This window comes from Neomonachus schauinslandi, chromosome 1, assembly GCF_002201575.2.
Source record: "Neomonachus schauinslandi chromosome 1, ASM220157v2, whole genome shotgun sequence".
Lineage (NCBI taxonomy): Eukaryota > Metazoa > Chordata > Mammalia > Carnivora > Phocidae > Neomonachus > Neomonachus schauinslandi.
In genome coordinates this window covers 47261993-47267992 of record NC_058403.1, presented here as the reverse complement: position 1 = coordinate 47267992, position 6000 = coordinate 47261993, and the positions used below count along the sequence as shown (strand labels likewise).

At 37.9% G+C, this 6000-nt stretch overlaps 1 pseudogene; it reads right to left on the bottom strand.

The window, feature by feature from the left end:
- Positions 1–245: 245 nt before the first annotated feature.
- The window catches only part of LOC110582695, a 30858-nt pseudogene continuing 25103 nt past the window's right edge, over positions 246–6000 (bottom strand).

The window sequence follows — 6000 nt, the reverse complement described above, 5'->3', positions numbered from 1 at the left end:
TTTAGCCGGGCAACAAATTTTATTAAAAGCAAACTGCTCATTCAAAAGTGATCAGGGAACAACTCAAAATACAGAGCAAGAAGGATAAACAAAATAAGTTGTTTTAATTTTCTCACTATATGAAATTCAAACTTTTCATTTTTAGGAAAGGTTAAGTGTAACTTCAGTAGACAGCAATACAGAAAGATTTTATCACATAGACTAGTTTCCTTAGTCAGTTACTTCTAGCTGTCTCCATTGGGATAGATGCATTTACAGAACTACCTGTGCTTGAGCCTTCTTTGCAAGCAGCTTTAGATCTGCAATGCACTTGGCAATTGTCTCCTTTTCCTGCTGTGTAGAGATGCTCTGCACCATATTGCTTCTCCACCCAGTTGATCATGTACTCTTGTTCCTTTTGACGCTTCATGTTGTGCACAGAGATATGATAGTCCAGGCAATTCTTCACCTCCTTGTTTACTCTATGTAGCTGTTCCTGGTAAGTAAACTCCAGTGTCATAGCAATGTTATTCATCTAGACATCAAAAAGGTAATGGCACTTTTGAACCAGTGCCTGCTGTGACTTCTCCATGTCATTTGCATCTGATCTGTTTGATGGAAGCCTGTTTCACTTCTAGCTGGGCAACTTTTTGCTCATTGAGTTTATCAGCAAGTTCTCCAACAGAGGTACTATTTTTTTTTTTTTTTGAGGCACCATATTTTTTTAACTACATAAATTTGTAACCCTATTGTTGATATAACAGAGAGGGTCTCTGCAGTAATCACATATATTTCTATGGGCAGAAAATATAAGATAAGCCCAGTTCCAAGCACATTAAAGTTCTGTTACCCCAGTTTTGGGAAAAAGGAATTGGAAGAATTCCTTGGAGATCAGCCCCAAATGAACATTTCCTCTATATTCAGGAAGAGGCGGTACAGGGGCAAGACTTGGCTGCCCTGTGTGAAAGATCTTGTTCCTGCAATACCCCTGGACCAACGAGGGCTGCACTCTTTAGACAGGGGGCAGCTGACCACCTGGGACAACAGGGGTCAGCGAGGGTCCACGCAGTAGTTAAGAACTAATTTTTTAGTTGTGTGTCAGATAAATCCGTCAATTCTCCTTTTTTTTTTTTTAAGATTTTGTTTATTTATTTGACAGAGAGAGACACAGCAAGAGAGGGAACACAAGCAGGGGGAGAGGGAGGGGGGAAGCAGGCTTCCCGCTGAGCAGGGAGCCCAATGCGGGGCTTGATCCCAGGAGCCTGGGATCACGACCTGAGCCGAAGGCAGATGCTTAATGACTGAGCCACCCAGGTGCCCCTCAATTCTACTTTTTAAAAAATAACTTCATTGCTTTATTTGTGTCTATCTAATTTTGAGTGCTTTATTCATTTATTCTCACTTTTCAAGGTCAATATTTTTAACAACATCTAAGGCAAAAACCCAGAAATTTTGGCCTATAGGGATCTGAATTTTACTTTGCCTAACTAATCTCTTGCATATTTGATTTTTATTATTGATATTTTAATTATATAGGGAATTTTAAAAAATATGACTTTCTTCCATTTTATATCTCAACTGGAATCCTGGGATGTTTATTATGTCTCCTCATGGGTGGGTCACAAATTCCAACTTCTGTCTCTCTAGTACTGATAGACTCCTGGAGTCTTGGCTTTACACTTTGGCATCTCAGCTGGGGTTTTTTAGTTGGGATTTCAAGTCTCACTCTTCACTGGAAAGGCTTAGGAGTTGGAAATTCCTCAAGGGCAAAATGCTACTGCATTTTGGGTTATCCTGTTGTTCCTTTCTTCCTGTTATGTTTTGTCCCCTTTGGTCTGTTCTCCCCAGCCTAATGAAACTGCTTTAAGCCACAGTCTACCACTTGTGTTTAAAAATGATGGTCCAAATTACCAATGCCTCTGAGGGAAAAGCTAGTCATCAAAGTGGGTTCATCTTAACCTGCCTGTCTTTTCTGTGGGGTCTTTGCCCCTCAACTCCTGATTGTCTTGGCTGTTCTCTAATGCCTTCGCTGATGCTTTCAAACTTTTAAAAATGTGTTTGATTCAGCTTTTATAATTGTTTTTGGCAAGCGAATTGGTAATGAGAATACAAGATTTTCCCCTTACTACATACTTTTCTTATAATGTTCAAGTCCTTCTTAATTTAAAGCTTAGCTTTTATTCTAGTTTATTCTACTTTAAACTTATTTCTTGACTTATGTTTCAAAAAGCCTGTTTTCTTTTAATTTTATTAAAAATACAAAGTTGATAACTGGGTATTTACCCCAAAGATACAAATGTAGTGATCTGAAGGGGTATGTGCACCCCGATGTTTATAGCAGCAGTGTCCACAATAGCCAAACTATGGAAAGAGCCAAGATGTCCATCGACAGATGAATGGATAAAGAAGATGTGGTCCATATATACAATGGAATATTACTCAGCCATCAAAAAGAATGAAATATAGCCATTTGCAATGACACGGATGGAACTGGAGGGTATTATGCTGAGCGAAATAAGTCAATCAGAGAAAGACATGTATCATATGATCTCACTGATATGAAGAATTCTTAATCTCAGGAAACAAACTGAAGGTTGCTGGAGTGGTGGGGAGTTGGAGGGATGAGGTGGCTGGGTGATAGATATTGCGGAGGGTATGTGCTATGGTGAACGCTGTGAATTGTGTAAGACTGTTGAATCACAGACCTGTACCTCTGAAACAAATAATACATTATATGTTAAAAAAGAGAAGAAGAGAGTAGGAAGGGAAAAATGAATGGGGGGAAATTGGAGGGGGAGATGAACCATGAGAGACTATGGACTCTGAGAAACAGACTGAGGGTTCCAGAGGGGAGGGGGCTCGGGGGATGGGTTAGCCTGGTGATGGGTATTAAAGAGGGCATGTATTGAATGGAGCACTGGGTGTTATACGCCAACAATGAATCATGGAACACTACATCAAAAACTAATGATGTATGGTGATGTAATGTAACATAACATAATAAAATAAAATAAAATACAAAGTTGATAATTTCTAAAAATATCTTTGGTTTCTTAAGGTAAATCATTTTATGTGTGTGCTCTGTATCCCTAAGGGACTTCCTTTCTTTATGTTGTTTAGTATTGCTTTACTCATTCTTGAAAGAGAAGAAATCTCCCCCGGTTCTGTGTTTGGAAAAAACAATTTAAAATTTCTCTAAGTCCCCTGTACTCTTCACTTGGGTGTAGAGTAAGTTTCTCATATATTAAACTGAAGGGGGTGCTTTTATTAGATATCTAAATAGCCAGATTTCCAAGGTCAATGAATCATTGGTTTAGAATGGCTCTGATAGATCATCTGTCTTACAGCTAAATTCACTGACTCAGAGGGAGTTTATTTCTGAGTCCTTAGAGAATAACCATGGTTCTTTTACCAGAGTAGTCCTTGAGAAGTGACAATCCCAAATGTCCTGGTTTCCCTGCCTCTTCCTTTATTTCACCCCTTCCTTTTAGAGATTTCACGTTAAAAGATGCAATATAACTCCACTTACGTGTCTTTATAAGTTACAACTACCTTGGATTACAGAGGGTTATAAAAAATGAGACTTTTGGAAGGAGAATGTCTTAAAAATTATTCTTGAGTTGTAGAGGAGTGGCTGCCAAGTGTGGAATAAGGGAAAGAGGAAAACTTTTATGTCCAGCAGTGCTGGGCTTTAATAATGATTACCCCATTCTCAAGCTACTCAAGAGTGGAAAGATCTAAACTTTTCTCAGTGGTAAAATTGGTATGACAATGTACCCTCCTGAAAAGATGATCTAGGGACCAGCTAACAAACATAACACAGTTAGCACACTCTTGGTAAAAAGAGTGCTCCAAATACTAGCTATCGTTACTAATTTTATTATTATCATTATTTTAATAATCATTACTAACTTCAATTTGGATATAAGACTCTTTGAGAAATCCGTGTATTTTGTACATTAAGCAAGGTTTTGTAATATTTCTAATTTGGTGAGGTGGGGGACAGGGTCAAATGAAAACTAGGGTGTGGCAATGAAAAAAAGCAGTCTTGTGGGAAGAAGCTTAGTCTTAGGCCAGTCTTTGCAGTATGAATGATGCAGCCCAGTCATCTAGGAGGCAAGAGTTTCCACATCAGAGCCTCTGCAATGCCCTATTGTACTTCTCTATGTCTCCCAAAGTTCTGTTGTCTCTGCTATGTCTAGACCTCATTTCATTTTGAAGGCCTTCACAAGCTGACTTCAATTTATCATTCCAGTGGGAACTCAATCCATTCACTTTCAGATACTCCAAGTTACAATCATACCAGTCAACTGTGATATTCCTTGAATATTTTAACTCTTTTCCTCATCCATGCAGTTTTTTGTACTATTCTCCCAGACTGACCAGGCTTGAATGCCTTTTCTCATTTGTTATTGTCAACACTAATTCTTAAACTCTTCCTGCTTCATGAGTCAACAAAAGTATCTTCTTCCCAAGAGCTCTTCCCTTACTCCTCACCACTCTTCAGGTATTTTATTCTGCATTTTGGAAACTTATATTTGCTATTCTTCACCCTCCAAGCTGTAAATCTTTTGAACTGTGTCTTATTTTTCTTTACATTTCCTGGCAATGAGGTACAATTTTTGTACCTGGTAGGCATTCAGTAAAGGCCATTTAAAACTGAACTCCAGTATCTTAATTAATGATACTGTTTTTATTTAGATGCCAGTGGTAAAAGATTATACTTAGACAAACAGGAAATGGCTACTTTCAAAATCTGTTTGTTATAATTATGTTTGCGTGTGTAGTCAACTGTGAGTAGATAATTATTTAAACTAATATTGCTTTCATTTCTATGGTCCCAGCTGTAATCAATGAGTCAGAGAAGTACTCTTTATTTAAACTAATATTGCTTTCATTTCTATGGTCCCAGCTGTAATCAATGAGTCAGAGAAGTACTCTGTTATTAATTATTAAAGACTGGGTACTTCATACTGCACAGAATATCTCTAAATTTCCTTCATGGGATCAAGTAAGCTTTTTCTAGATTTTTATGCCCTATTTGCCAAGTTCTTAAGTGAAGTACTCATTCTCTTACTCTCAGAGTCACTGAGCTTTCCAAGTCAGAAACTGTAGTGTTTTATCCAGTCTTTTCTTTCCTCTATTCTATTTATAAGCTCTATCTAAATGTACCAATTCATTTCAATTTCAAAATAAGACACAGCTCTTCTATTTTGTCATTATCTTTTCCTTCTTGGAACGAGTCGTAACAATTCCCAACTTATGTCCCTGACCTTAATCTCTTTGCACTCTGGTCTGTCCTAAAAATAGTTGAGCATTTAATCAATGCCAGCTTTCAAAATGATTATTCAGTAATACCATCTATGTGATCTGAAAATCTATTAAATTTAAGTGGCTAAAATTACTTAATTGAAACTTCTCAGGTTTGACTCAGTCGATCTTGTCAACCTCATCTTGTACTATTCCTTTCTGTGTAGTTCAATTCCAAGAACACACCAAAGCCTTTAAGACTCTGTTGTCCTCCTTTGCTTATTCTCTGCCTAGAACAACCCTTTTTTGCTGGCAATTTCCTACTCCCCCTTCAAGATCTAATAAAATATTAATTCCCAGGTAAGGAGTTGCTTTGTCCTTGGGGTTTCTCAGCCCTTTGCTAATGTACCTTTAGTAGTTACTGCAGTGGGTAGTTATTTATTTGTTATCTTTGTCTCCCTGGAGTGGTAAACCCTGAGAGAGCAGGATACCTAAATTACTTATCTTTGTAACCCCAGGTATTGCGCAGTGCCTAATAATGGTAGGGACACAAATTGCTTTTCTTAACTCTGGCTCTAAAATTTCAGCCACATGTTTAAGGTATAATGAAAAGGACCCTAGATGCAAGTTAGGAGACCTGAGTTCTAGTCTTGGGTCAGTTATTAGCAAGCTGTATAATCTTGGGTGTATCATATCATCTCTTTGTACTTTGGTTTCCTCATCTGTACAGTGAGGAGATTGGACTTGATGTTGTCTGGGGACCTTCCTTGT